Raw genomic sequence first — 21,849 nt, 5'->3', positions numbered from 1 at the left:
CCTGGGGAGTCATATGGTTTCCTAAGGGGTTATATGGTGTTGTTAGGGGTCATATGGGGTCCTAAAGGGTGACACATGTTTTAGAACACCATATGACCCCTTAGGACACCATATGACCCATTAGTACATCATATTTTCCTAAGGGGTTATATGGTGTCCTAAGGGGTCATGTCATGTACTAGGATGTTAAAAGGGTTCATATGGTTTCCTAAGGGGTCATGTCATGTACTAGGATGTTAAAAGGGGTCATATGGTGTCCTAAGGGGTCATATGGTGTTGTTAGGGGTCATATGGGTTCCTAAGGGGCCACACGTGTTAGAACACCATATGACCTCTTACGACACCATAAGAGAGAGAGTATTAAAAAGAATAAAAGGGGAAAAAGGGAGAGAGGTCCTAAAAGGACTTAAGGGGAGAGAGAGAGAGAGAGAGAGAGAGAGAGAGAGAGAGAGAGAGAGAGAGAGAGAGAGAGAGAGAGAGATGTACTAGGATATATTAAGGGACCCAAGATGTACTAAGGACCCGTCTTATGTAAGAGGATATCTTAAGGGGCCTAGGATGTACTAAGGGGTCGTATGATTTGTCTTAATAGGTCCTAGGATGTACTAAGGTGTCCTATGTGCATTAAGGGGTCCTAGGATGTACTAAGTTGTCCTAAGGGGTGGTATGATGTCTTAAGATGTATTACTTGGGGTCCTAGGTATCTTAAGGGATCAATGATGTCCTAGGATGTAGTAAGGGGTCGCATGAGTCTTAATAGCTCTTAGGATGTACTAAGGGGTCGTATGATGTCTTAAGAGGTCCTAGGATGTACTAAGGGGTCCTAGGTATCTTAAGGGGTCAAAATATGTCCTATCATGTACTAAAGGGTCCTATAATGTCTTAATAGGTCCTAGGATATACTAAGGGGTTCTAAGTGTCTTAAGGGGCTATAGGTGTCTTAAGAGGTCCTAGGATGCACTAAGGGGTCCTAGGATAACATTTTAACATCTAACTATACATGTATAACATTTATACATAACATTGAAAACATCTAAAATGTATACATAACATTTAAACATATCAAAAAGAAATTTAAACATTTAAACATCTAACTAAGTAGGTAGGGAGAGAGAGATAGAGAGGTATATAGAGAGAAATAGAGGTAGGGAGGGAGTGAGGGGAGGTGCATAGAAAGAGAGAGGAGAAAAAGAGTAGAGAGTTAAAGATGTGTGAGAGAGGTGGAGAGATAGATCTATATTTTGGGAGAGAGAGGAAAGAGATATAGAGAGGTAGAGATGGATAAAGGAAGATTAATATGGAGAGAGATAGGTCTAGATCTTAAGGGAGATAAAAAAGAGTGATATACAGAGAGTGAGAAAATGTTGATAGGATCTTATTGATTAATGGTATTTGACTATGTCTGAAAATTTATAAGATCTTCTAAAATTTAGAATTCGCATTATAGCTCCTAGAGATCTGAAACCACTCTTAAACATCCTGCCAATATATACATGAAATATAATTTAAAGGAAAGGAAAAAGACAAAAGGAAATGTGACTTATACTTATATGTTATATTTCATGTATATATAGCTTATTTTTAATCAAATAAAAAAAAAGAAAAAAGAAATGGGATCTCGTTTTCCCGTTCTATTTTAAAACGGGATCCCGCTCTATTTTTAAAACAGCATCCCATTCGCTTTTTTATTTTTAATTATTGAAAAAAAAAAAGGATCTCATTTTCCCATTTCTAAAAATTTTGAATTTTGGCCCAGTTGCTCCTTCAGATTTTGGCTTGGGAAATGGCTTGGAGTGCCGACCGTTTGGCTTGGACCTAGTTTAACCTGCAACTTGAAGGCCAAATCAATCTTCATACAAAATAATGACTTCAAAAATATATCTGAACACCAAATTTTCAGAATTTTTTAAACAATGAAAACCCATTACAGTAGAGACTGTCTAGATTCGAAATATATAATTTTTTTAAAAAATGGATGAATATTTTTATTTTTAAAATAATTTCTAATGAAAGAGGTCCATAAACTTGAAATAACAAGGTTTTTTAGTTTTTTAATAACTTTTTTGTCTTTAAGTTTTTTGAATTTTTTTTTATATGGAATCAAACTAGAGGCAATTCTATACAGTTTAAAAAAAATCTAAAAAATGTTAAGTTTAGGTCAAATTATCTTTGTCGTACACGAGGATTTTTCAAAACAAAGATTATGCCCAATAAAAAATTGACCAAAAGAAAAAGTGCAGAAAAAAATTACAAAAAAATATCCTCATCAAAGGTGAGTGAGTTAAAGATCTTTTTCCAAAAGGATTTAGAAAAATACTTTCATTTAGGTCAAATTACGCTTGTTGTACATGAGCATGGTATGGTCCTGAAAAGTGACTTTTAAACTATAGGTTTTAGTAATGCCTATTCAAACTTAATTTTTAAGATTTGGGTGTATAGGATGAAAAGTGATGATGATAAACTATTGCAAAACCATAAAGATCCAACCACAAACAATCTAGGTCCTACAATGAAATATTCACCAATACCAATAGAGATACCTAAGATCATGCAAATCAACAAAATAAAGCAATATTACCATTCACATGTCAAGTAGGGTTTCAATCTCCATTGTCTCCTATCTCCATTGATCTTGCTTGATATATTTGCTCTCAGATTTTATGTGTGCACAAGAGCTCAACAAAGAACGAAAATGTGGCTGATAGATTGATCACAAGAAGTCTTGATTGTATAAGATTGATTATGTCATTAGGGTTGAAAAAGGAAGAGGGCATCCTCTTATATAGAGAACATTGTAAGAAATGGAGGGATAAGATTAAGAGGTGTAAAGATAAATGGCTGACTAGGATTAAAGGGTAGGTAGAAGAAATAATAAAATGATAAAGGGGGTACGTAAGAGAAGAATTAAGAGATGAATGACATGTGTCATGGGTAGAAAGGGCTAATGAATTAATTAAATAAATAAATATGTATTTAATTAATAGAGGAAGTGGGACCAATTAAATAAATAAAAAATATTTATTTAATTTAGGAAAAGAACAATTTAAATAAATAAAAGTATTTATTTAAATGCGGAAAGGCTTCAAAGAGGATAAATGAATTAATCAAATAAATAAAGATTTATTTAATGAATAGAAGACTTAGGATAAAATAATTAAATAAATAAAAATATTTATTTAATTAGATAGGACAATTTTAGGTGTCTACATTTTTCCCCTCTTTGAGACAATGCATCTTATTGTGTTGGCTCAAAGAAGATAAGATAAACTGATACAAAGTTGCCACATGACGGGATTGATATGCCCCCTCGAGAGTTTGGATGAAAATGTTTGAAAAGATTGTAGACAATCTCTCGATAAGAAAGAAAGGCTAGAAAAGACTGACAAGATAGGGTGACAAGGTCATGTAGGAAAAAGAAATTGACATAGCGAACTAGAGTTAAGTAACCTATATAATAGGGCAGAAGGAAAAAAACATCCTTATTTGCATCCACACACCTAAGAGATCAAAGTGCAGAGAAAAAGATTAGAGCAATCAGAGCAGCCAACAATGATGGATAGAGTTCATAGGTTCCTATGCCTTGGGACATATAGACAAATATGATTGATGCAAGCACAAATGTAGAGTATGCAGCCTATTTCGCGGCACATCCAATACCGAGATTGACTGACCTAGATGAGCCTCTAGTAACTAAGGATGATGAGGACAAGGTTGGGGGGAGACAGAGGAGGTGGAGGAGAGGAGCAACGAGGAGGGTGGTGAGGGGCAGGGGTGGATAGAGAGATACTAGAGAGAGAGCTGAGGGAGGTAGGCCACCGAGACCACCAAGGGGGAGAGGAGGACAACTCGTACAGGTTGGGGGACAAGTACAGGTACAGGTACCAGGGAGAGGGGCATAGGTATAGAGACAAGTTGTTCAGGAGGCACTTGAGTAGGCGAGACATGAGGAGGGTGCCCAGGGTGGAGACGAGGAGTAGGATGAGTTGCTAGAGTTGCAAGAGATTACAGCGGGACAAGCCAATGAGATCGAGGATCTCAAGAGAGTCATGACTCGATTGAGGCGAAAACTAACAAAGATGCAGAGGGAGAGAGAATAGACCATTCAAGGATATACAGCCACAAATGATGCACTAAGGGAAAGGAGAGCAACAACTGAGGGGGATCATGCAACAAGCTATGCTTACATCCTCCAAGAAGGGGAGGAGATTGGGTACTAGAGAGACCTATGCTATGTAGCAGTTCCTCTAGAGCTTAGGGTTGGGAGCTATAGGAGAGCCTCTCGGATGACGACCGTAGGGAGAGACAGGAGGTAGACATCTAGTGGCGGGGTCATGGGTCCACCCGCACCACCAAGAGGAGGGGATAGAGGAGGAGATAGACAGGGTGATCCTGGAGCAGGGACTTTGAGACCTCAAATTCTTTCAAGGCCAATTGGCTCCAAGGGAGTGAGTTCATCATAGCTCCCTTGGATCCCATTTTGTATCTATTTTTGTATGATGATGTAGACACCTTTAGGTGATTTTGTAGCCATATATGGTATTGACATCATTCTATCATGACACTTATTATATTTGATATATATATATATGAGATGATATATCCTTGCGGTAATTATATGCATGTGTACTATGTGTTTGTGATTCTATATGATGTATGATTCTATATGATGATGCAGTTTATGTATGCACGTTCTTATAGTGATTCTATGATGCTTATAATGATGATTATGATATGGATGCAAAATATGTACATGATGATATGCATTATCTTTTGTTCTTTTTAGTTTTATATGTCATGCTTGATGTAAATGTGAATGTGCTATATGTAGATTGATGTATGACATGCTATGATTATTTACATGAAGAGAATCCAAATGTATATATGATATTCTAATCAGTGGTGTGTGCAAGATGTGATGTGATTATAATTTCTAAATGCATGCATGTAATGAAAATTGCTAACATGTGGTGATGCAGGTGAATGAAATGCATATATTTTTGGTGTGTCATTATACTCAGTCATGTGATAGCGGGCTACATGGACTTAGGGAAGGAAGATGGAGGTCAATCAAGAAAGGGGGATGGAAGGTAGAAGATATGGAGGTGAAAGAGTTTCTTGTGCTTTATCATCATTGAGCTTTATTATGGAAAATAGGTTATGAAAATCGAGGTATAGGTTCGACCTAGAAAGTTATTGTACCTATTTGCATGGAGATCAGACATTCGCAAACAAGGAATGCCCCAATTCACACTAGAATCATTATCCTCATATCCTTGGACAAGACATAGCATTAGTAAGAGACATTCCACAGGCAACCAAAACAATAGGTGAACATACCCCATCCTCGCCTTTCTAGTCAAAGACATTCTAGAGATAGAATCTCTAGTCAAAGACATCCTGGAAAAGCTAAAAGGCATGTAACTCGAAAAGATAAAACTGAAAGAAAACCAAGACTTGACACCAACATATAATGAAATCCTCAAGTTATTTGTGTTTCTTGCCACATATGTTAACATGTTTGATTTGGTCACAATGTTGTCATCCCAATAAAGGACATATTATGCTGGAAACCATGTTGTTGCCAAAGTCAGTTGAAAGATTTGATTTGTTGAAAGCCCATTGTTGCTTTTGTCTCATCTGAAAATGACTGAATCCATGAAACTGATAATTTATTGCTAAAGAAAATCAAAACTTTATTGTGGATTGGCGATGCAAATGACGTTTTATTGCAGATTGTGCACAAAAAGGAGGAACAAAAATACGATGCTCCTCAAAACATGCGATGCTCAGGGTACCACACTCATCACTAGACTTAGGATTTGCCCGTTATAGATAAGACTTGATTTATTATGGAAGGATAGGGTGAAAAGGGAGGTTTATTATGAATGGCTAACCAATCTTAGGTAGATCAATAACAAGCCATGATGAGATTGGATAAGTTTATTATGGATGTATAGGTTGTGAGTGTGTGCAAAGTGAAAGGATAAGATTGAATCTTGAAGGAGGAAGGAGCAACGTCTCTACACATGGTGTTGGTAACTCGAATTTCACCATGGTACTTGCCCAAGGAACCACCAAAGTGGTTTTCACCACTGGACAGATTTATTTCTCTTTAGTTTTTTTTTAGTCTTTTTTATTTTTTTGTTTCACAACGCGACTGTTTGCCAGGTTTTCACCAAGTAACGATTTTTTTTTATTTTTTTTTTTGTATTTTTTATATTAGAATATTCTGAAGAGCTATGTGTAAAACCTGTGAAGGTGCATGCTATTGATAGGATCCTCCAAAGGTTCTATATTTGGTGTTGAGATTTGATATGCACCTGATCTATAGACTGTTCTGATGACATAAGGATGAAGCCAATTGGGCTCAAATTTTCCTTTCTTTTCTCGGTCCTACTAATTTTTAGGATTCTCTCTCAATACTAAGTCACCCACCTCAAATGTGTGAGGCTTTGCCTTATGATTTTAGTTGTGACTCATTCTCTTTTGATAAGACTTAAGATGATTAAAAGCAGTTTGTCTTCGCTCATCCAATAGTTCTAAAACTTGTAAGCAGGAGACCCTGTAGTCTTCAACATTGATTATATCATGTAAAGAGACTCATAAGGATGGTAACTCAACCTCAATAGGCAAGATAGTTTGGGAACCATAGACAAGTGAATAAGGAGTAGCTTCGATAGGTGTGCGAACACTTGTGTGATAAGCCCAAAGTGTAGGATTCAGTTGGATGTGCCAATTTCAACTAGCGTCATCAACTATCTTTTTGAGGATTCAGAGAATGGTTTTGTTAGACACCTCAGCTTGACCATTACCTTGGGGGGAGTATGGTGTGGAGAAGCGATGGTTAATATGGAAGTGATCACAAAGTTCACAAACATTTGAAGGGACGTCTGTTATCTGTGATGATGGAAAGAGGGACACCATAGCGGCAGATGATGTAATTGAGGATGAATGTCACAATCTTTTTTCCAGTGACTTGGGTGAGAGGAACAACGATAATCCATTTCATGAATTATTCTATGGCAGTGATAATGTATTTATGGACATTAGAAGGAGGGTGAATCTTGCCTACAAGATCGAGTCCCCACTAGAAAAAGGTCCATGGAGTCACAATCGGTTGAAGTTCCTGACCTGGTGTATGAATAAGGTCTCCATGAATCTGACATTGCTTACATTTCTTGACAAACTGATATGAGTCTTTTTCCATAGTGCGCCAGTAGTATCCAGTCCTGATAAGTTTCTTGGCTAAGGTCGGACCACTAGAGTGGGCATCACATATACCTTCATGAACCTCATGCAACACAATCTGAGCTTCGTCACTTTCTAAACATCTAAGAATAGTTCCATCTAAACCTCAACGGTAAAGGGTATCGACTAAAATGACTTAGCGAGAAGATTGATAGATGAAGGTACGACGTCAATTACTGGAGAGGTTAGGTGGAAGGGTATTGTTGTGAAGGTATGTGAAAATGACACCGTACCAAGGGGAATGGGGACCAACAAAACATATCATCTCGGCAAGAGTGATCTCATACGAGGGAACCAAAAGATTATCTACTAAGAACTCATAGCGGATTTCATTCTGCAGTAAATCGATCAATGAAGCAATACTAGTCATGGCATCTACAAGTCAATTGTTATCCCTTGGAATCTACTCAAATATTATCTCTATGAAGTATTGTTTGAATTCATCTACCATTTCTTATAAGGCAATAATTTTTCATCTTCTATTTGGTAGTCATCATTTGCTTGACAAATCACCACTTGAGAGTCCCAAATAATATGAAGTTTCTGGATCTTCCACTGAACTACAATTTGTAGGATTGTTGTTAATACCTCATACTCTACTATGTTATTGGTGTAAGGAAATGACAATCAATAGGATTTTGGGATAGAATCCCCTTGAGGTTTGATAAAGAGGATGCTATCTCCTATGCCATGCTGCATGTATGAACCATCAAAATATAATTGTCAAGGCTTTGTCTGTGTCAGTAAGAATAGATTCAACAAAAAACTCTAAAGTCATAGGAGTATCATCAATCATAGGTGCATATGTTAACTGGTTTGCAATATCTTGTCCCTTGATGGCTTATCTGTCGACGTACTCAATATCAAATTCACTTAAAATCATAACCCATTTAGCCAATCTTCCTATAAGGGTTTCTTTGTTGAGGAGATACTTGAGTGGATCTATTCTTACAATGAGCTAAGTTTTATGAGTGAGCATGTAATGGCAAAAACATTTGCGAAGAAAAGACTATGGCCAAACATGCATGTTCAATTGGTGTGTAATTAATCTCATACCCGACCAAAGTATGACTGATATACTAGTACACTACTCTTTCTTTGCCATCATTATCTTATTGTGCCCCCAGTGCTGTTTGTGTGGCTGATATGTAGAGAAATAGGGGTTTCCCTTGAATCAATGACATCAAACTGGTGGATTTAGGAGAAAATATTTGATTTTCTGAAAAGCCTATTGACGTTTATCATCCCACTTGAATTTGATGGTTTTGTGGAGTAGGTGTTGAAAAGGATGACATTTATCTGCAAGTTGAGCAATGAATCTTCGTATAGACTGGATTCTTCCTTGTAGAGACCGAAGTTTATGGATATTCTTTGGTGGTGGCATTTCTAATATAGCTCTGAATTTTGTTGGATCGACTTCAATTCCTCTCTTTGAGATAATGTATCCAAGGAGCTTCCTGGAGGTTACTCCAAAGACATATTTCTTGGGATTTAATCTAACTTTTTATTTTATAAATGATTGAAGACCACTGAAATAATGTCTGTAGTTTCATAAAATTGCAACCCTAGCAATTTTGACCACATTTGAAGTTCTCACCTTGGCGACGACACCCTCCCTTTTGACCAATACCCCTTTCTTAATTTTCACCCCTTGACCCCTTCTTATTTGAGCCCTGAGATAGTCTCAGGACCATGTCTAGGCCCCAAGATAGGGTAGGATAGGGGCATGGTGCCCCTTTCCCCCTTGGACAGAAGTGTGGTTCCCCAGTCCCACCCTCGTAGGGTGGCCCCACGATAGGTCCCCCCAACCCTATCTGCACTTCGGGATCCCAAATCCCCCCGATATCAGCCTTTGGTGAGATGAATGAATCTTTTGAGGCATGTATAAAAGGGGAATTAGTTTTCCCATTTGAAGGACAAGGAATTCAAGCAAAAGGTCTTCATTATCAAGCATTCAAGCATTCAAGACTTCTTCATTCATCTATTGGAGCAACATTACAACATTCATTCACAAGCATGTGTGTGTTAGGGTTTTGTCATGTTACATGCCATTTCATGCAACACTTGTGATTCCACTCAAGAAGGAAAGCAATCATCATCAACAAATTGCAGATCTACAAGGTATACAATGATGATATGATGAATCAATAAGGATCTAGACAACTATTGAGAGGGAAGGTGAATCAGTAGATGAAAAACTTACTTAACTTTCACCAAACTCAAAAACAATCTCTGATTTAACTGGTTCAAATGCTGAACTACAAACTGCAAATGCATTGTCAAGTTAACCAGTTTACTCACATGAAAAGCACTTTTCAGATTACTGTCGATCATCTTAATACATCTAAGTGGATTTAAGAGTTAAGCAAATTAACCATATCAAAAACATAACCACAAAATTCATTCACCACTTGACACAATGATTTTTGACATGGAAACCCAAATGAGAAAAACCACGATAGGGATGAATATCCACAAGTATTTTGAACTCTTCTGAAGTTCGCCCTATTAGGAGCCAAGCCTGTTAAAGCTTTACAAAATGTCTTGTTTGGAACATATCTGGTTAAGGACCACTCGGATAAGTGATTCATTATAATGCCTTGTTAGAAGTAATACTTTGTTAGGAGTAACCTTGATAGAGGATTTTAAATCCAAGCTAATGGATCACCTGGTTAAAGGATTTAGATATCACTAAGCCTGTTAAAGATTACCCGGTTAAAGGATTTAACTGTTGTAATTGTTAGAGAACAACAAGGTTTTGTTGATCTCATAAATAGCACTACTCTGCTTGATCAGATCATTTTCATGCTCCTATTTGCCTTCAAACATACTGCAGATACTCCTTCTGGTTCGACAATCAATCACACTAACACTTAACTAAAATTGCCAACACTACAACAAAACAACTTATCGACCTTATAAGAAAAACAATAGGTTGGTAACACATCACAAACCTAAGATCTCATAGAGATTACAAACAAATCGGTTCAAACATGACCATTGGATTACATAGCAATCATTGCATATTTTACAAGACAACCTCGACCGCTCCTTGATCACCGCTTCGTCAAATCCTGTAACTCATCACACGGTTTCCTCTCCAAGCAATGTACTCACTCATTCCCAAGATAAAACAGTTATCTCTATGCGCCAAAACAACTTTGAAACTCATCACGTGCGACATGCATACTTAGCATGATCACCTCTGATCACCATTTGGTCATAAATCAATACAACCGATTCACCAAGCTCCATCGGTTAGGATTTGGCACATCAACAAGTAGGGTTATCGATTGATCTCACTGCTTTTAAAGTAATATCAGTTTCCATCACTAGCTCAACTACTGGTTGTATAACAACTTCCATTACCTTCATTACCAGTTACAATTGACATCAATGACAATACTTAAACTTCATTAATGCAATCTTCATGCAAATGCCAAAAATCTCCCCCTTTGGTATTGATGGAAATACAAATATAAATACCCTTTAGTTGTGATGATTGAGAGTAATGCACATACACAGGTATAGGAATCTTGGTTTACATTTTACCATGTACTCTCCTTCAACTAAGTCTCCATGTCTTCAGCTGGTAACTGGCTACAGTTCTTCTCCCCCTTTGACAAAAATGCCAAAGTGAAAGTAAAACATGCAGTGTCATACTTCATGATTATGTATCAAGCTTCTTCCTCAGTGGAGTAGCTCCACTCTACACCAATCCTGCTTCAATATTCTTCAATTAGCTTTGAGATTGATGTCTTCCACATCTACTCAATTGACCTCGTGTAGGGGCACAACCCCTAGATGACTTCTAAGGTACTCAAAAGTAGTCTTAGGTAGAGGTTTAGTAAAGATATCCACTAGTTGCTCCTTAGTAGATACATGCTCCAGTAATACATCTTTACTCTGCACTTTCTCTCTCAAGAAATGATATTTCAGCTCAATATGCTTGCTTCTAGCATGCAACACTGGGTTCTTTGAAATATTTATTGCATTGGTGTTATCACATTAAATCTTTACCGGTTCTATGATCTTCAACTTGAATCCTTCCAAAATGTGTTTCATCCAGATTGCCTGGGTATAATTCATATATGCTTCAACATATTCAGTTTCAACAGTAGACTGTGAAATACAACTTTGCTTCTTGCTGCTCCAAGATACAAGTCTTCCTCCAAGAAAGAATGCACCTTAGATTGTGCTCTTCCTATCATCAACATTTCCTGCCCAGTCTACATCTGTATAGACTTTCAAATCAAAGTTACCTGCATATGGATACCATAATCCATAATCAATAGTACCTTTCAAATATCTAAATATCCTTTTAGTTACAATCATGTGTGTCTCCTTTGGGATTTTTTGAAATCTGGCAACTGATCCAACTGCATGAGCAATATTCGGTTTGTTGTGAACAGCGTAGTGTAGTTTCCCTATCATATATTTGTACTCCTTTCATCAAGGGATATAGCACCATCCTCCTTAGATAGTTTACAACCTGTAACCATTGGTGTCCTAACCAGTTTACAGTCTCACATTCCAAATGTCTTCAATACCTCTTTCACATATTTGGACTATGTGATAAACATACCACTCTTCATCTGTTGAATTTGCAAACCTATAAAGAATTTTATCTCTCCTACCAGAGACATTTCAAATTCACTTTTCATCTCATTTGCAAATTCATCACTCATGTCATCATTGCCTCCAAAAATGATATCTTCCACAAACACTTCACTAACCAGTATCTTATCTCCTTCAGTCTTGAGATATATATTGTTGTCTTTACCGGTTCTCTAAAAACCTATCTTCATCAGGTGTGAATGTAGTCTTTCATACGATGCTCTTGGTGTTTGCTTCAAACCGTATAATGCCTTGTGTAGTTTACACACCACATCCTTTGCATCTGTCAAAGCATAACCATCTGGTTGTTCAATGTAGACTTCCTCTTCCGGTATTCCATTTAGAAATTTTGACTTTAGATCCATCTGATATACTTTGAATCCCCTATATGCTATAAATGCAAGTAGAGTCCTAGCAACTTCCAGTCTAGCAACTGGTGCAAATATCTCGCCATAGTCTTCTCCTTTTTCCTATGCATAACCTTTGAATACCAATCTGGCTTATTTCTGAATACCCATTTAGTACCTATCATATTTTTGTTCATGATTATGGGTACTAGGGTCCATGTATTTCTCTTCTCAATCTAGTCAAGGTCCTCTTCCATAGCTTTGATCCAGTGATGATCTCCAAAGGCTTCCTTCGTTGTTCTTGGCTCAATAGTGGAGATCATACAAGAATTCTCTCTGATTCTTCTTCTGGTTAACTCACCAGCATCTTTATCTCCAATAATCTAGTTAGGATTATTATTGAGTCTCACATAACTTGGAATAAAATGATCATCATCTTCAGATTCTTCTTCCTCACTATCTTCATCTTCTACAAAATCTACTTGTTACGGTTGAACTAGTACTACAACATTCATTTCACCAACTTTCGGTTTCATCGATTCTGGTTCCAAAATCATAATGTAAGGTTCATCTTCCTTCTTCTCCTTGCTAGTTTCTCCTATAACTTCAGGACACTCATACACTTGGAAATCAATACTTTCAATGATTCTCTTTGTCCGGTTGTTATAACATTTGTAGGCTTTTCTCTTGGTGGAGTATCCAAGAAATATGCCTCCATCACTCTTAGCATCAATACTTTCAATGATTCTCTTTGTCTGGTTGTTGTAACATTTGTAGGCTTTGCTCTTGGTGGAGTAACCATGAAATATGCCTTCATCACTCTTAGCATCAAACTTACCAACATAGTCACCTCTCTTGATAAAACATTTACTGCCAAAAACCTTAAAGTAACTGACATTAGGTGATCTACCATACGAGTATTCATAAGGAGTTTTATCCTTGCCTCTTTTAACTAATATTCAGTTCATAATGTATATAGTTGTACTGACAGCTTCTCTCTAGAGAGATTTTGCTGCACCTCCTTGTATCAGCATAGTTCTAGTAGCTTCAACAACTGATGGTTGTTCCTCTCTGTAATATCATTTTGTTGTGGTGTCCTAGGTGCAGAAAGTTGCCTCTTAATTCCATTGTCTTCACAATATCTAGTGAATTCCTTTGAAGTAAATTCACCACCTTGATTAGTTCTCAGACACTTTATCTTCTTACCACTTTCCTTTTCAGCTAAGGCCCTGAATGCCTTAAACTTACTAAAGGCTTTTGTTTTGTCCTTCAAGAATGTGACCCACGTCATTCTTGCATAATCATTAGTGAAGATCATAAAATATCTATCACCTTGAATACTTCTAGTCCTTATTGATCCACAGAGGTCTATATGAACCAAATCTAATAAATATTCTGCTGAGAAAGATTTGCTCTTAAAATTTGAGGATGTCATCTTCCCTAACTTACATTCCTTACACAGAGCATTCATCGGTTTTTCCAACTGAGGCAAACCTCTTACTGACTTGGACTTACTAACTTTGACAATGTTATCAAAGTTTACTTGACAAATTCTCTGATGCCAAAGCCAACTATCATCTACTTTAGCAATTAAAAAAATGTTGACTTTAGGATTCAAGTGAAATGGGTTACCTTTTGTCTGCTTGACGGTTGCAATCAGTTCACCTTTGCTTCCATAGATTTTGCACATTCCATTCTTGAATTCCAATGGATAACCTCTATCATTGAGTTGAATGACACTCAAAAGATTGTTCTTTAAACCTTCAACCCAGAAGACATCATCTACATTTCTCTTTCCATTAAGAAAAATGCTTCCCTTTCCTTTTACCATGCAGGGTGACCAAATCTCACAACTCCTCCATCAAATTCCTTCAAAGTAAGAAATTTACTTCTATCACTGGTCATGTGGTGTGAACAACCACTATCTATAATCCAATCATCAGAACTATCCATATGAGAAACTAATGCCTTCTGATCAAATGTCTCCTTTCTAATGGAAACATAGACAATGTCTTCATTTGCATCTCCCTCAGATTCCTCATCAGTGATTCCACCTTCAACTGCAATGAGGCAATCTCTTTTGCCCTTTCCTTTGTACTTCTTGTACTTCTCATGCTTATGTTCATTGTCTCCATTAGGATAGATAGCTGCAATATGTCCAATCTTGTTACATGAAAAACACTTCAAAGGTAATTTACTTTTGTACTTATTGGTACCTCTAGGTAACCTCTTAGCCAACAATGCTTCAAGATCGATCAAACTGTCTTCATCATCAACTTCTCTGCTAGATCTAGACTCATAACTATGACTGACTTCTCTACTTTTCCTCATAGGTGAATTAGAAACTGAAGCTCTAAATGCATATTTGGATTTCTGAGCACTACCATCATAACCATTTAATTCAAATGCAGCCAGTTTACTAATGATGGAGTCAAGAGTTACCTTTGTTTCAATAGACTTTAGTTCCTGAATGGCTACAACTTAGATAGTGTAGATTGGTAGAAGGGTTCTCAACACCTTACTAACCACTGTGGTATCCTCCACTTTGCCACTAGCACTTTTGATCTCACCAAATATCTCTTTGGTCCTTTGACCATACTGTTGAATATTCTCACCTTTAGCCATCCGCATGTCATCAAATTTACCTCTCAGACTCTCTTCTTTGGCAATCTTCACATGCTCATCATCGCTATATATATCCTCAAGTTTCTTCTACACATCATAAGTAATATCTATACCATGGACATCAACATACTATGAATCAGACAAGGAACCAATAATGGCCTCCAATGCTTGATTATTCTCTTGTTGCTCCTTCTTTTGATCATCAGTCAAAATCCCACTAGGCAAGGTATATTTGGTAACAACATGTTCCCAGTATTGACTTCCTAGACTCTTGATATAGATTTTCATCCTATCAATCCATATTCTATAGTTTTCCCTATTGAACTTCAAACCTTCTTTCTTCATCATGTTCTTCTAGATCCTTACCTCAAGTTGTTAGGCTTAGACACTAGAGGACCTGAAATGCTCTAATACCAATTGATGATACGATAAATCAATAAGGATCTAGACAACTACTAAGAGGGGGGGTGAATCAGTAGATGAAAAACTGACTAAACTTTCACCAAACCCAAAAACAATCTCTGAACTAATGGGTTCAAACACTGAACTACAAACTGCAACTGCACTGTCAAGTTAACTAGTTTACTCGCATAACAAAATAAAAGTATAACATATCTGAAACTCTCAAACCATTTAAACTAATACAACAAAATACTTTACTAGCATAAGTAAAAGCACTTTTCTGATTACTGTTGGTCATCTTAACACATCTAAGTGGATTCAACAGTTAAGCAAATTAACCATATCAAAAACATAACCACAAAAACCATTCACCACTTGACATAATGATTTTTGACATGGAAACCCAAATGAGAAAAACCATGGTAGGGATGAATACCCACAAGTATTTTGAACTCTTCTGAAGTTCACCCTATTAGGAGCCAAGCCTGTTAAAGCTTTACAAAATGTCCTGTTAGGAACATATCCGGTTAAGGACCACCCGGATAAGGGATTCACTATAATGCCTTGTTAGAAGCAATACTTTGTTAGGAGTAACCTTGATATAGGATTTTAAATCCAAACTAATGGATCACCTGGTTAAAGGATTTAGATATCACTAAGCCTATTAAAGATTACCCGATTAAGGGATTTAACTGTTGTAATTGTTAGAGAACAACAAGGTTTTGCTAATTTGGTAAATAGCACTACTCTACTTGATCAGATCCTTTCCATGCTCCTATCTGCCTTCAAACATACTACATATTCTCCTTTTGGTTCGACAATCAATCACACTAACACTTAACCAAAATTTTCAACACTACAATAAAATAACTCATCGACCTTATAAGAAAAACAATAGGTCGCTAACACATCACAAACTTAAGATCTCATAGAGATTACAAACAAATCGGTTCAAACATGACCATTGGATTACATAGCAATCATTGCACATTGTACAAGACAACCTCGACTGCTCCTTAATCACCACTTCATCGAATCATGTAACTCATCACACGGCTTCCTCTCCATGCAATGTACTCACTCAATCCCAAGATAAAATAGTTATCTCTACGTGCCAAAATAACTTTGAAACTCATCACGTGCAACATGCATACATCGCATGATCACCTTCGATCACCATTTGGTCATAAATCAATACAACCGATTTACCAAGCTCCATCGGTTAGGGTTTGGCACATCAACAAGTAGGCTTACTGGCTCATCTCACTTCTTCTAAAGTAATATCAGTTTCCATCACTATCTCAACTATCAGTTGCATAACAACCTCCATTACCTTCATTACCGGTTACAATTGACATCAATGACAATACTTAAACATCATTAATGCAATCTTCATGCAAATGCCAACATACAATTCCATTATTTATATTTCATCATTTGCAATTACTTTATTTCAAGGTTGATTCGTCAAGTGGGGTTTGACTAAGGAAAACCCCTATCCACAACCCTTATTCCCTTCTTTTCTGTGTAGGTTGCAGGTGCGCAACTGTAATTGCAGGTTTGGGCTTCATTTGCAGAGGTAGAGGAACCCTTTTCGTTTCGTGGATTTTACGGAGGACTATGTACACTGTCGCCATGGTCCTGATGACTTATCTCCAAATTCACAGAGCAGATCTGTATCAATCTTATTAGCTCGGATCTAAAGTTACAACACGATCCCGAATCGGTAGCTCCTCATTTCACTCAATTTCTCTCTTTGTTCCACATAGTCAACGAGTCAACTTTCCTATTTACAAAAGAGGGAAAAACACACTTCAACCATTGCAATCCACTTGGAATTCACATCCTTGTCTCTCTTGGATTTAGATCTAGTGGATTCAAGCCCCTCTTTTGAATGTAAAGTTCTCTCAAGTGAAAAATCATCCTAGTGACTTCCTTTCTCTCTCCTAGGTGGGGAGTCACTAGGGTTCAATTTTCCACTTTACATTTTGGTGAACTCAACGTCTTACACATTAATTCTGATTTTTCATTATTAGATCTGATTAATTACAATTTGAATTTCAAATTTTCATTTCCAAGTTTGATCTATTTACAAATTTTAGAGGTTAATGGCATAAAACCCTAATTTTTCATTTTGAGAAAATTAAGCTTGTGAAGTATAAATTTTTAATTACTTGTTTCAAATCTGATTTCTATTTCAAAATTACAATTCAAATCTGTCTCTTTATTCTGAAAGTTTGGTGGTTAAATAATAAAACCCTAATTTTTAAGATCTTTCTATTTTTGACCTTTGACTGTGAATTTGACCAATCTAGACATCTCCAAATCAGCTATTTTTCGAATTCCACAATAATATCATAATACCTATCATCCCTGAAAATTTCAAAAAAAATTGGTCGAACCATGTGCACTTTCGCCACGGTCCTCGGCTTTTTTCCCAAAATTTTAGGAGACGGAATTAGCTGTGTTTTTTTGCTTAAATCCAGAAAATTGGCATACTTTATCAATTTTAATGCCCTCTAAGTTTGAACACAAATTTAAATTTCACAAATTCAAATTTCAAATTTCAAATTTGCACTTCAAATTCCATTTTCCCTCCTTTATTAAAATTTCTATGCATGTATGGGGTGAACATTGTTCTTGTTTGATCATAGGTGCATATGGAGTTCTTATCTTATTTTGCTAATTCAATTTCAAGTTACATTAAAGATGTTCATGATGTTACTATTCATGCATATGATGATAATTTAGTTCTCCCTTTCATTCATACCTATGATTTACCCTCTCCCAAAATTGATCTCATTAATGAGGGCACATTGGTGCAAAAAGGGAATATGGACACTTCTTTCAAAGATTTCGCTCCTAAAGATGAATATTTGGAGAATTGTGTTCCTTATTTTTCCTAAAGAGTACCTACCTCATAAGGATTATTTGGTGCAAGAGGATGATATTATGGCTACTTATCCTAGTGATACCATACCTTCTTTTCATGATCTTCCCTCTAAAGATGAAGCATTAATTACACATGATAGTCCTTTTTCTAATGTGTGTCTTGCACATAAAGATACCTTAGAAGAAGAGGATGATATTATTTCTCATCATAATGCTCTCTCCCAAAAATCAAGAGCCTAACAAAAATCAAATCAATTCCATTCATGTTCCTAGGAAACCAAAAATTCTTCATGATTATCATGTTGTGCCTTACACATATACTAATGAGGTCGTTGATGAGAACATAAGTGAAGCATCACATGCTTTCTTAGTTCCTAAAATCCTCTCTTCAATTCATTCAAATTCACCATCTCATACCAAAGAATTTCCTAAAGAAGGACTCTTAGAGGATGATTAGGGGTCCTTGTATTTCACTCCTACCTTTTCTAGAAAGTCTAAGATGACTGAATTTCATATTCCAAATTTTTCTCTTAACACAAATCTTGAAATTGATTCAAGCATGTTAAAAATAACATCTGACAATGAATGGCATATTCATCATGATCATTTAAAATAACATTCAAGTTTTTATTATGTTGCTCCTCACTATGTGACATTGTTAGCCTACTTATTGGGGGCTCCTTGTCATTCATGGTGGTACAATTTCAGGTGTAATCATACTTAGTGAGAAACTTAATAGTCTATTTATTCTTACCTCTATACTTGGGCAGCAACAATATTTCTTTTCCTCTTTATAAGGTTTCACTATTTTCTTTATGGAGTACTTTATTCATAAACTTGATGTCCTTTCTTGCATGGAGTTCTCCTTCATGCAAGCACATGTTTGTTCCGTGCTTAGGATATTTTCCTTGCTTGAAATTGTACATCTATTATGAACAATCTCTCCTTCGAGAACTTTTGTGAACCTTCTTCTTCTTCTTTCTCTCTCTTTTAAAATTACCTCTTCTATTGTGTTATTCATAACTTGATGTCCTTTCTGGAATGGAGTTATCCTTCATGCGAGCGCATGTTTGTTCCTTGGTTAGGATGTATTCCTTGCTTGAAATGGTATGTCTTTTATGATAAATATCTCTCTAGAAGTTGTGTAATTCTTCTCATTTTGGGGGCAATGATCTCTCTCACTCTCTTTCTCTAAGGATCCACTTTCCCTATTGTGTGTATGGTGTGAGTTTTATTAATTGATGTCATTCCTTGTGTGAAATTGTTGGTTGTTTGCTAAAGGATTCTCTCTTATACAAGAGGTGTAAGTCCTTCACTACAACCTCTTTCACACTTGGTAATGTAAATCTATAATAAATTCTCCCATCCCTGATAGGGATAAAATTGAGTCATCCCTCATCAAGAATCCATTTCATCTAGGAATGGGAGGAAGGATCAAATTCTTGTTCTCTCCTGCGCTTTGTTCTGGAAGATGTTATATTTGTCCAAGACAACTCCTCTTGAAGGTAGATGTATTTTGAGTAAAGATATCTTCTCCTCCAAGGATCTCCTTTACAGTGACAACAAGATATCTCTTTTCAACTATCTTATCCTTGCTTGAAGAGTTTTCCCTCTCTTGCTTGGATCTATGACATTGTTTCATAATGGCTATCTTCTTTGTGTTGAAGGTAGGTATCCTTGTTATACTTTCCTTCAGATATCAACATTAACCTATGTCAACATCTTAAGGGGTGGACACCCACATTGCTCCTTTGTACCATACTTCTCCCATGCATTGTATAGTGGGACATTCTTGGAACCAAAGGGAAGCCTCTTAGAGAAAGATGTCATCACTTTTCTTTTGTACAATGGGTCATTCTTGGAACCAGAGGGCAGCCTCTTAGAGAAAGATGTCATCACTTTTCTCTTGTACAGTGGGTCATTCTAAGAACCAGAGCACAAACTCTTAGAGCGAGATGACGCTGCTTTTTCTTGGTACAGTGGATCATTCTCGGAACCAGAGCATAGACTCTTAGAGTGATATTTCATCACTTTTCTTTTGTACAATGGGTCATTCCTGGAACCAGAGCACCAACTCTTAGAGCGATATGATGCCACTTTTCTCTTATGTAGGGTGATTATTCTCAGAACCAAAGCACAGACTCTTAGAGTGATATGTCACACCTTTCTTGACACTTGTACCATACATCTTATACAGGTTTTAGCGTACTCAGGTATAGACTCCTATGAGGCACTTTGAACCTCACTTGCACACACGCATGAGGTTGGGTGGAACTAACGATGTTCTCACTCTCCTCCCTTGCATGGATCACCTAGACAGACTCTAGGGGCTAGATTTCCATGTCCTTTTTCTAGTGGATCACCCAGACAGACTCTGGTGGCTAGACTTCCATGTCCTTCTCTCCATGGATCACCTAGTTCTAGGGGCGAGATGTCCATGGTTTCTCTCTTGTTCACTTTTCTTCTCATGGATCACCAAAGTGTGTATTTGTGTCCTCTCTCTTCTTCCTCTCATGAACTCATAGATTTACTATTGATGGTTCATGGATTATGTCATCTTTTCTCTTTTATGTGATCGCTCGTGTTTATGTGATGGTATTGGTCTTTGTGTCCTAATTATTTATTGAGACATTTGAGTATCGAGGTCTCTTCGACTAGTTGGTTTGTGTCTTGTTTTTTTCATGTGTCCTTTGTGTTTTGTTTTTGTTTTGTGTGTCTCATTCCTTTTTGTTTTGTGTGCTCTTGCATATGTTTGAGTGAGTTAAGATCCTAGGATTAGGGGCTTTTGTTCCTCAAGATTAGTGACATCTTATACTCCTTGTGGTATTGCTTCACATCTCTCATCTTCATCTCTCTCTTCTTCTACTTTACCAGCAGTATTGGAGTAAGTCGTACTCCCGCTAAAGTGGGGGCTAAATGTAGTGTCATAAGATTGCAACACTATAAATTTCAACCACATTTTAATTCCTCACCTTGGCGATGACACCCTCCTTTCTGACCAAGACCTCTTTCTGCATTTTCACCCCTTGACCCCTCCTGTTTGAGCCCTGAGATAGCCTCAGGACCATGTTCGGACCCCAAGATAGGACAGGACAGGGGCATGGCACCCCTCTCCCACCCTCTTTGGGTTTCCCCAAGATAGGTCCCCCCGGCCCTATCTGCACTTCGGGATCCCAAATCTACCCAATGTCTACCTTTGGTGAGATGAATTAATCTTCTGAGGCATGTATAAAAAGGGAATTGGTTTTCTCATTTGAAGGAAAAGGAATTCAAGCGAAGGGTCTTCATTATCAAGCATTCAAGCATTCAAGTCTTCTTCATTCATCCATTGGAGCAACATTACAAAATTCATTTGCAAGAATGTGTTTGTTAGGGTTTTCTCATGTTAAATACCATTTCATGCAACACTTGTCATTCCATTCAAGAAGCAAAGCAATCATCATCAACAAATTGCAGATCTACAAGGTATACAATTCCATTATTTACATTTCAAAATTTGCAATTACTTTCTTTAAGGTTGATTCCTCAACCAGGGTTTGACTAAGGAAAACACCTATCCACAACCCTTCTTCCCTTCTTTTCTGTGTGTAGGTTGCAGGTGCACAGCTGTAATTGTAGGTTTGGGGTTCATTTGCAGAGACAGAGGAACTCTTTTCATTTTGCAGATTTTGTGGAGGACCATGTACACTATCGCCACAGTCCCGAAGAATTTTCTCCA

Source organism: Cryptomeria japonica, chromosome 9 (genome assembly GCF_030272615.1).
Source record: "Cryptomeria japonica chromosome 9, Sugi_1.0, whole genome shotgun sequence".
Taxonomy (NCBI): domain Eukaryota; kingdom Viridiplantae; phylum Streptophyta; class Pinopsida; order Cupressales; family Cupressaceae; genus Cryptomeria; species Cryptomeria japonica.
This window is presented reverse-complemented; position numbering follows the sequence as displayed.